Source organism: Echinops telfairi, unplaced genomic scaffold (genome assembly GCF_000313985.2).
Source record: "Echinops telfairi isolate 266 unplaced genomic scaffold, ASM31398v2 ScPeMD7_7468;HRSCAF=8506_0, whole genome shotgun sequence".
NCBI lineage: Eukaryota > Metazoa > Chordata > Mammalia > Afrosoricida > Tenrecidae > Echinops > Echinops telfairi.
The window spans coordinates 53613730-53624931 of record NW_022111369.1 but is presented as its reverse complement, the minus strand read 5'-3'; the positions used below and the strand labels follow the sequence as shown (position 1 = coordinate 53624931).

The window sequence follows — 11202 nt, the reverse complement described above, 5'->3', positions numbered from 1 at the left end:
TGAGGGCAATGACTGTACAAGTGTGCTTTACAGAATTAATGTATGTATGGATTGTGATAAGACTTGTATGCACCTCTAATAAAATGATTTAAAAAAGAAAAAGAAGAGTTGTACAAACCCCCAATGAAATGATTTTAAAAAACAAATAAAAGTTACTACTAACAACTTCAAAAAATAAATAAAAACAAAAGCGATGACCAGCGGGGCATGGAGTTCCTGGTGGTGGTGGAGCAGCCATAACCCAGCCGTGAGGAGTTACTGAGAAGCACAGGGTGGACGTGATAGTGGGGAGGAAGAAGGTAAAACGAAATAGAGGAAAGAACTCGGAAGCAAAACTATTTACAGAGGTAGAAACATAGAAGTGTACATATGTAAAAATATTAATGCACAGCAATAGAGGTATTGGTCTATGTACATATATTTATATAGCAATACACTGAGGCAGTAGACAGACTCTGGGCCTCTACTCAAGTATTCCTTCAACACAAGAACACTTATCTCTAGTAATGTGGCACTGAGTGACACCCACCACCCCGACAACGATCACTGAAGACAAACTGGGTGCATAAACAAATGTGAAGAAAGCAGATGGTGCCGGCTATTAAAAGATATAGTGCCTGGGGTCTTAAAAGCTTGAAGCCAAACAAGCGGCCACTCTAGCAGGGAAGCAACAAAGCCCACAGAGAAGAAACACACCAACCTGTGTGATCGTGAGGTGCTGACAGAAACAGGCACCAGGAAGAAAGCTGATGGTGCCCGGCTATCAAAAAGTATAGCGTCTGGGGTCTTAAAGGCTTGAAGGTAATCAAGCGGCCATCAAGCTCAGAAGCAACAAAGCCCACATGGAAGAAGCACACCAGCCTATGCAACCACGAGGTGTCGAAGGGATCAGGTGTAAGGCATCATCAGAACAAAAAATCTCACCATAGTGAATGATGGGGGCAGTGCGGAGTGGAGATCCAAAGCCCATTAGTAGGCCACTGGAGATCCCCTTGCAGAGGGGTCTCGCGGAGGAGATTAGCCAGTCAGGATGCGATGTAACAATGATGAGAAATACAACCTTCCTCTAGTTCCTAAAGGTTTCCTCCCCGCTCCCACTACCATGACTCGAATTCTATCTTGCAAGACTGGCTAGACCAGAGGAGGTACACTGGTACAGATAGGAACTGAAAATACAGGGAATCCAGGATGGATGAGCCCTATAGGACCAGTGGTGTGAGTGGCAAAACAGGGAGGGTAAAGGGAGAATGGGTAGGAAAGAGGGAACCGATTACATGGAACTGTGTGTGACCTCCTCCCTGGGGGACAGACAACCGAAAAGTGGGTGAAGGGAGAAGTCGGACAGGGCAAGATATGACAAAATACCCATTTATAAACTATCAAGGGCTCATGTGGGAGAGGGGAGCGGGGAGGGAGGGGAAAAATGAGGACCTAATGTCGGGGGTTTAAATGGAGAGAAAATGTTTTGAGAAATGATGTACAAATACACTTTACACAATTGAAGTGTGTATGGATTGGGATAACAGTTGTATGAGCCCCTAATAAAATGTTTAAAAAAAAAAAATTTCAAAAAAAAAAAAATAAAATAATAATCCAATACACACAAAAAAAAAAAAAAAAAGAAAAGAAACAGGCACCAGAAGTTCAAGAATAAACAACCTCATCAAGGTGATGGAGAGGGGTCAAGGTGGAGACCCAGAGTTCATCTGTGGATAATTGAAGGTTCCTGCATAGAGGGGTGCAAGGAGGACAAAATGCATCCAGGGGGCAGTTTAGCACCGATGAAACACACAACACTCCTCTGGTCCTTTAATGTTTCCTCCCCCAACTATTATGATCTCAATCCTACCTTGCAAACCCCACTAGATCGGTGTACATACTGAGGCACAGAGGAGAGCTTTCAATATACAGAATTCAGGAAAGACAAACCTCCTCAGAATCAGTAATGGGAATAATGATTTGGCAAGAGAAAATGAGGCTGTCTGCTCCCGTAAAGATTTAACGTCTCAGAACCCCCGAAAGGACAATTCTATTCTGTCCTGTGGGTTAGCTATGCATTAGAACACACTCAATGGCAGTGAGCTTGCTTGTGTGCTTTTTTGTTTATTATGCTCTTTGATGTGTAAGATTATGTCTTCATAGATAATGCAATTCTTCCTGTTTATTTCGTAAATCATTCATTGCGCCTTGTCCAATAGTAATATGGCTCCTAATTTTTGTTTAGTTGAATGTGACTGGTATTGCGTTTTCAATCTTTGTGTTTCAACTTTTTCTTTATTAAGTGTGTTTATTGTAAACAATAAATAGCTGGGTTTGTTTTAAATCTGACAGTCTTGTTCACATTCAATGTCATAATTGCTATTTTTGATTTTATTCTCTCTTGCTTATGCTCACCATTTGACTTCATTCATATTCCTTTTCCTTCTCTTGGTATTTACATGATCGAATTGCCGTGTATTCCCTTTGCTCTATTATTAGTTTCAAAGTTCTATTGTGCTTTCCCATTCCACCACTAGGTCTCTTTATTAACAAACACCATCACATGTGTCATTTCTACTTCACTCACCAAGTCATGCCATTTCCAGACGCTTAACCTCCACTCTAGTAAGACAACATTCTTCAAATACTTTTACTGCCCTATTCTATCATAACAATTTTACTTTAATTATTCTTATTTTACACTCCCATTCCCCCAATCCCATTTCTTGGGTTTTGCTGGGGAACCTTGAGATTTTACCTTTCAACCTCTCCCTGGGTATCTCGTGTGTCTGAGGAGTCTAATTTACCACAGAGAGCACACATTTCTCAGCGTCCCAGCAGCAGCAGCAAGCTGTTAACCAACTCATAGCCTCATCGTTTCCTCCGATGGGGTTTACAGATAATATATTCCTAGAACCCTCGCATTTTTACCGTTTTCTTGCCGCTAGTCGGTGAATGATGCTTGACTGAAGAAAGCCCCTCTGGGTCACATTCTTTCCCTCCCAGCAGTGTATTGGCTGCTTCACTCCACTGTCTGACGCCAGTGAGACGCCTGGCTTTTCTTCTTCTTCGGCCTGGAAACTTATGTTTCTCTTTAACCTTGGGATTCAGAAGTCCTGTCGGAATTTGCTGAGGGGTATATTTATTTTCATCAATCCGGCCTAGAATTTAGTAGCACCTTCAACTTGCAAATGGCTTCATTCTGCTGAGAGTTTTCTGTTAAATTAGCCTTTCATTTTAAACTCATTCTGAAACTCCTCACTCACATATTCATTTCCCCCTCTCTCAGCCAGTAAAGTATCCATGTCAGAGTTTTAAAAGACAGACAAGTGCTTTTTCTGGTAATATTAGGTCACCATAGATACCAGTTATCTTATCTCCCAGTTATCTAAATGTAGCCTAAATTAAAAATAAGATACATATAATTTACACAATAGATAATTCCTCTGGAATCAAGTATATTTTTCACTATAATTCAAAAACTGAATTTATTCATTATACACATATATGTATATATTTTAACTCTATTCTAAAAGCAATACACACAAAACTTGTCAGGAAATGAAAGCAAGATCTTCCTCCTTTACCGCAGCCTCCCATCTTTCAAGATAACTTGTGGTTCATAGTTTCTTGTTAAAATTTTTAGAAATTCTTCATGTGTAATAGGGACAAAATTATTACTACCAGGAGAGTATTTATTGCTTCTTTCCCTCCTCCTTCAACACAAATTCTGACTTTTCCACCGTGGCCCTTTGCCACCCCTTCCTATTTCCACCTGCCACTGCTTTATGATGCAGGGTGTGTACACGCAGAGGGGACTGAAAGTGAAGAAGCCAAAAAGCTGAGAGAGAAGATGCAGCCCTCTTCACACAGGGAGAACAAATCAAAATGGGAAGAGGCAGGTAGCTAGAGGAGGACCGGCCCTGGCAGAGACATCAGGGAGCCTTGTGACAAACGAAGAAGAGCCGGAAACAGGGGTTCCACAGGGCGTGAGGATGAAGCATAACAAGAATCTGTGGGGAAAGCAGTTTTAAAGAGGCATTGATGGGTTATTGAGGAATGCTTGTAAAGAGGCTGGTCATGAGGGGTTCATCACATGTTACCGGTAAAGTAAAGGGGCAGGGAAGAAGTAGGCCCTCCACAGGATGGATTGAGACCGGGCCTCCAAACATGGGCTCAGACATAAGAACCAGTGTGAAGATGGCGCCAGACGGGGTGCCGTGTCCTTCTGCTGTGCATAGGGTCGCTATAAGTTGGAGCAGACTCAACGGCACCGAACAGCAATGATAACTAATGAAAAAGGTCCCTGGTGGTGTAGTAGGTTATGCGTTCAGTTGCTAACCGCAAGGACCAGTTCAAATCCACCATCTGCTCAGAGAGAGAAAGATGAGCTGTCTGTTCCCATAAAGATTTGCAGTCTCAGAAATCCTACATATGGTTGCTATGAGTTGGAATCGACTCCACAGGTTTTAATTGCATGACTAATGAAAGGAGGGCTGGTGATACTGTGGATTAGGCATCGGGCTGCTAATTACAAGGTCAGCAGTTTCAACCTGCCAGCCACTCAGTTGGAGAAAGATGTGGCAGCCTGCTTCCATACAGATTGTAGCCTTGGAAACCCTATGGAGCAGTTAATAGTTAATAACTTTGAACACCTTTGCATGTACAGTGAACCCTCATTTATCGCGGTTAATCGGTTCTAGACCCTACCGTGATAAATGAAATTCCGCGAAGTAGGATTCCTTATTTGTAAATCAAATATTTTCGTAGTTAGAGCATAGAGGACATGAAAAAACACCCTTTGGTCACCATTACACTCGTATTACCCAATTTATTAAACGAAAAAGGGAAAATGCAGTAAAACATTTTGGACGTTACAATTATCATTTATTATTTATTATATTATGAAGTACAACGGATGGAGCGAACAGAAGACTCATTCAAGTCGAAATGGCGTGCAACCTCCACGATTTTCTTGCCATCTTTGATCATATCCAAAAGTTTTACCTTTTCCTGGATGGTGAGCATCTTCCTCTGGCGCTTATTTTTATTGTCAGAAGGCTTAGAAGAAGCAGCTCGTTTAGGAGCCATCATAGGGCTTAGATAAAATTTCTTAAAAATCGCAAACAATTACAGTACACTGTACAAAAGCAAAAATGCATCTGATACGTAGCTCCGATACGTAGCGATGCAGACAGAAGTGTGTACAGTATGAGCCAATCAGTGGCAGTAATGACAGAGCATGCGCTGTTACGCAAAAACCGCAGTAGAGTGAAGCCGCGGAAGTCGAAGCGCGAAGTGGCGAGGGTTCACTGTACTTGTTGGCTCAGGTTCACTCTATGTGTGAGTTTTCAGTGACACCAGCCTCTTTAAAATGTTGAAGAACAAAGATGTAGCTTTGAGGACTAAGGTCCAAGCTGAGCTCTTTTCAATCATATCCCATGTATGTGGAAGCTGGACAGTGAATAAGGAAGGCACGAGGAAAGTTGACGCATATGAATTAGGGTGTTGGTGATGAATATTCAAAGTACCGTGGACTGCCAAAATAACAATCAAGTCTGCCTTGAAAGAAATACAACCAGAATATTCCTTAGAAGCAAGGATGGCAAGACTGTCTCACGTCCTCAGGAGAGTAGAGTCTCAAGTTATCAGAAAAGAACAGTGCCCTGCGAAGGATATCATGCTTAGTAAAGTAGGAAGAGGAAGACCCTCAAGGAGATGGACTGACACAGTGCTGCAACACCGCACTCAAGTATGACAGCAATGGTGAGGGTGCCCAGAACCAGGCAGCGTTTCGTTCTGTTGTACAAAGGGTCGCTGTGAGTCAGAACAGAGACGACAGCACGGAACATGTGCATGTGCAGACAGAACACAGAGATGAGTTCCACATTTGTAGATTCGCCTACTTGATCACATTTATCTGTAAGCCCAAAATCAACACAAAAGATGCTCCTGTGATCCTGCCCAGATCCACGTGGAGCAGCGGAAAGCTTCAGCTGCACGTGTTAGTTTCCAGCTGAACTCAAGCTCTCGTGTGTAAAACACGTGGCCTTTTCGTGATCTATTTAGCGTCACGTTTTGCAGTTTTGTGTTTTTTTCTCGGAAATTTCACTTTGTGAAAGGCCCCCAAGTGGTGCTGAAATACTGTCTAGTGCCCTAACCCCAAGAGAGCTGAGATATATACCTCACAGAAAAAAATGCACTTGTTAGGTAAGTTTCATTCAGACATAAGTTATATGCCGTTAGCTGTGAGTTCAATGTAAATGAATCAACTATATATGAAATGAGGTATCTTGAAACAAAAGCATTGGGCAAATCTGCTGTATAAGATCTCTTTAGAGTATTGAAAAGCAAAGAAGTTACTTTGAGGACTAAGGTGCAATTTTCAATTGCTTCATCTACACGGGAAAATTGGACATTAAATAAGGAAGACTGAAGAATTGATGAGTTTGAATTGTGGTACTGGCAAAGAATATTGAAAGTACCACAGACTGTCAAAAGACCAAACCAACCAGTCTTGGAAGAAGTAGGGCCAGAAAGCCCCTCAGAGGCAAGGACTTCATCTCACATGCTTTGGACATGTTATGGCAAGACTTTACCTTACATACTTTGGACATGTTGTCAGGAGAGATGAATCTTTGGAGAAGAACATCATGATTGGTAAAGAAGAGGGGCAGGAAAAAGAGGAAGGCCCTGGGTTGGGTTGTTTAGAGAAATAAATCCAGTGACATTCACCCATGCACAAGAAAGAGCTTCATTTCAAGAAGGCATCCCAGCCCAGTCCAACCCAAGTCCACAGGTCTGATGCTAGTCCATGAGTGCCTCTTCAGACTCACACAGCTGCAGGAGATGACGCAGAAAGGTGATGTGGATTTCAGGAAGACCACAGGCCAGTGGGTGCTGAGTGGCGTGGATCCAAGGTCCACAGAAACATGGCAGGGGGCTGACAGCTCTCAGGGTCAGTGGCGGCAAGAAGGAAGGTGAAGGGGCAGAGAAAGGGGTAAAGGGGGTAAAGAAGGAGGTTCCTAGCTTATAAGAAAGCCATACCCCCAAGGAGGCATCAGGCTGTGACCTGATACAACCTCTCCCAAAACAAATCAAAACAAGCTCACTGCTGAGTCAATGCTGACTCATAGTGACCCTAAAGGGCAGGGTAGATCTGCCCCTGCGAGTTTCCAACACTGTAAATGTTTACAGTAGAATACCCCCACCTTTCTCCTATGGAGTGCCTGGTATTTTGAACGCTGACCTTACAGATTGCAGCCCAAAGCATAACCACTACACCACCAGGGTTCCATAAAAATAGCAGCAGCATTGTTTAAAGGACCCTAGTGGCACAGTGAATGAAGAATTAGACTGCTAACCCAAGGTCAGTGGTTGAAATCCACTAGCTGCTCCTCAGCAGAAAGATGAGACTGTCCACTCCTATAAAGGTTAACAGCCTGGGAAGCCCTATAAAGGGTTGCTCTGGGTCAGAATCAACTTGATGGTGGTAATTTGGTTGGTATAGCATGGTATAGAAGATTGATGATACAATGGGTAAGTGCTCACCTGTTAACCAAAAGGAGGACAATTCAAACCCTCAGAGACTCTTCTGGAGAAAAAAACAGTGATGTGTTCCAGGAAATATTACAGCCTTGGAAATCCTATGAGACAGTTTTACTTTGAGTCAGAATTGATTCAACAGCACAGAACAAGTGTGGCTTTCTTAGTTTGAAAGAACACCAAGTACAGAGCTATTACACATGAACATGTGAATAAATGTTCAAGAACACAAAAGCATTTTTAATTAGCATCACAAGAAATAATTTACATGTCTAATCTGGTTGTCAGAACTGTGGTACAAGATTCACAAGTGCTCCGATTATCGGTCATCAACTAAAAGAGCATTGTTGGTTGCCATGATGGTAACCATGCTGGTAATCCTGGAGGGTGGGCAGGTACTTAGAGAAGTGTAGCTGCACATCAGGGGTGAAAGGATATGCTATCGAAGGAATCACCTCCAGTAGTAAGAGGGAAGGTGATTACAACAAGTGCAAGTCCCAGCATCTGGTGCTATAGCAGGTGCAGCCCGGTGCTTAGGACACCAGAAGTCAAACACTGCCAGATGGCATCATGGGGCAGGGAGGCCAATAGGGCAGTAACAGCACCAAGACAAAACAGATAAATAAATCTCATAAAAAAATAGAGAAACCTCATAAAAATAGTTTGGTACGTCGAAAGATTTTATCAAAAAAGTGAAAAGATAGCATCGTGCGTGGGACCAAGTTTACAGTGCCATCTAGCTCATCAGGGCCTGATATCTGAAATTAATAGAATTATTTTACAGCTCAACAACAAAAAGACAAACGCCCCTGGTGCACAAATTCCATCAATAAAATGGTTTTTACAAAAGGATGTAAGGAGCACCATTTCTCCAAAGACAATGCCCTGAGGGTTAGGAGAGGAGGAATGGGAGCAACAGGAAGTGGAGTAAGTGCAGGTACATTGAGGGTGGGTTGGATTAGAAAGCGTGTGAATTGTTGAAGGTAAAACTGTGATTTGTCCTGGAAACCTTCGCCTAATTCACAACAAAGTTTTTAAGAAAAAAATCAATCTGAGTAAAACAAAACAAAACAAAAAAACACTCATCCAGGTCTTAAAAATGGGCAAAGAATTTGAGTAGACATTTTGCAAACACACACACACACACAAAAGATTGGCAGAGGAACAAATGCACAAATGTGGTTGACACATGGATGGATGGATGGATGGATGGATGGATGGATGGATGGATGGATGGATGGATTGTGATGAGTTGGACGAGCCCCAATAAAATGATAAAAAATGTCTAGAAAATAGTGATGTCAATGTATGTACAAATGTTCTTGATACAATTGATGTGTGGATTAATACAAGAACTGTAAGAGCCCTCAATAAGATGTTTAAAAATAAAATAATAATTTATAAATTATCAAAGGTTCATGAGGGAGGGGGGAGGGGGAGGGAGGGGGAAAAATGAAGAGCTGATACCAAAGGATGAAGCAGAAAGCAAATGTTTTGAGAATGATGATGGCAACAAATGAACAAATGTGCTTGACACAATGGATAGATGGATGGATTGTGATGAGTTGTATGAGCCCCCAATAAAATGACTTAAAATAATAATAATAAAAAGATGTGCACATGGCCACCAAGCACATGAAAAACAAAACCACCTCACTGCCATCCAGTCGATTCTGACTCATGTTGACCCTACAGGGCAGGGTAGAGCAGCCCTGGGTAGGACTTTCTGAAACTGTAACTTTTTTTTTAATCAAATGCATACTTTAGTAGGTCCTAGCATCCATCATGGTGTGCTGGAGCCTGGGGAAGTGGAGTTGGGGAGGGAAGGAAGTTTGAGGCATCAGGGCTCAGTCAGACCGGAAGCTCTACCTATAAAGAAAGGGTGGAGGGCAAGGTGGCCAGGGTTTCAAAAGCGGCCATGACGGTGATCTAGGTGGGGAACGTCAGCAGTTTCTTGGGGGCTGTGGCCAGTGTAGGACCTTGGAGGCGACCTGCGCCGAGTTCCCCCACCATAGAACTGTCCCCAGAGGTTCCAGGAGATAGGCCGCAGGTGCATAGAGTGGCAGAAGCCACCACGGGGGCATTCCCCCATCTCGTACTGTGGACAGCGTGACCCCCGGAAGTCGGTGATAGGCGACAACTCAGCATCAACAGCATGCCCGTTGAACCAGCGGTTATTGACTCAGTCACGCCCGCTCAGCATCCTCCTCTGCTGGAAATTGACATCTACGTTCCCCACAGGATCGTCTCCCAGGGGGTCGCACACATTCTTCTGTCTCTTTGATCTCCCCATCCTTCTTCTGCAGTTCTGCGAAAACTTCCTCAAAGAAGTTAGCCTAGTGTGCCTGCTCTTCCACATCAAGGCCGTGACAGTGCAGTGATCCATCTGCGGTCGGGGCCGGGTGCTGTGCATTCCGGTACAGGTTGAGCAGCACTGTGGTCTGGCTGAATGTCGGTTTATTGTGAAGCTGGGAACACTGGTCCCTGTGCCTACAGTTCCAGATTTGTCCTCCTCAGCCCCAAATATGGAAATGAAATATCCAGCCATTTTTGACTAACTTTTTAATGGGAGTAAAGTCTCTTTTTCCCGAAGCATAACAGCTGGTGGTTTTGAATTGCTGACCTTGCATCTCGAAGGCCAATGTGTAGCCACTAGGCCACCAGGGTGTTTTCATTAACTACTTGGGAGGTATAAAATAAAACAACGCTGAGACACCATCTCACCCTCAATAGAACGGCAATTTAAAGGGGGTGCTGGAGGGCATTTGGTGTTGAAAAAGTTGTCAAGAAATAGGAACCCTCACCCATTGCTGGTAGAAAAGGCCAAGGGTATAGCTATAGCCACTACAGAAATAACACTATAGAATGAGGCAGTCTACTTCCGCAAAGATTTAGTCTCAGAACCGCAAAGGGGCAGTTCTACTCTGCCCCATAGAGTCACTAGAGGAAAAGGACTCAGCTTAAATGTGGAATGGGAAGAGGAGAGAGGGAGGCATGCTCCTGTTGGTATGGTAATTTCAAAAATAATAGCAGGAATAACTGTACAACTTGAAGAACATAATCAATCCATGGAATTATACATTTAGATCATTGCTTTGTGTCATATATTTTCACAGTATTTTAAAAAGAGGGGGAAAACGCCCAAAGGAAGGGGAGCATGAATTTTCACATTTGCAAACAATGATTTAAGATGATGTTCTAGAAACTATTATTCATTTCCCAAACATCTGTTCTCTTTCCTCCAAGAATGCCCAAATTTTAGCTGCTCAGATGGCAATGCAAAATAGAAACACAAAGTTTCCCAGCCACCCTTGCAGCTAGATATAGCCACATGAGGAAGTTCAATCCCATAAAACATGAGCAAAAAAGGTTTATGGCAGCTCCCTGCCACCCCCGCCCCCCCAAACTGACAATTGGCACCTGAGTTTTGCTCCCTTCTTTGTCCTTCCAACAAAATGTAGATAGGACAGCCAGAGCATTAGTTGCCCAGCCTGGTCCAGGAAAATGAGGGTCACGTGAGCGGTAGAGATAGAAGGATCCTATATACTCCACAACGCCACAGAAATGTGTACTGACATCAGTCCTGGACACCTAGCTCTGAAATCTTATACTGAGAGCAAGACAGGTTTATCTTTTCTTTTCCCTTGATATCGTGGGTCCACACCCCGTGCCCCGCCC

At 43.2% G+C, this 11202-nt stretch overlaps 1 pseudogene; it reads right to left on the bottom strand.

The window, feature by feature from the left end:
• Nucleotides 1–9430: 9430 nt before the first annotated feature.
• LOC101661619 lies at nucleotides 9431–10154 on the bottom strand (annotated as a pseudogene).
• Between the last annotated feature and the right edge of the window lie 1048 nt (nucleotides 10155–11202).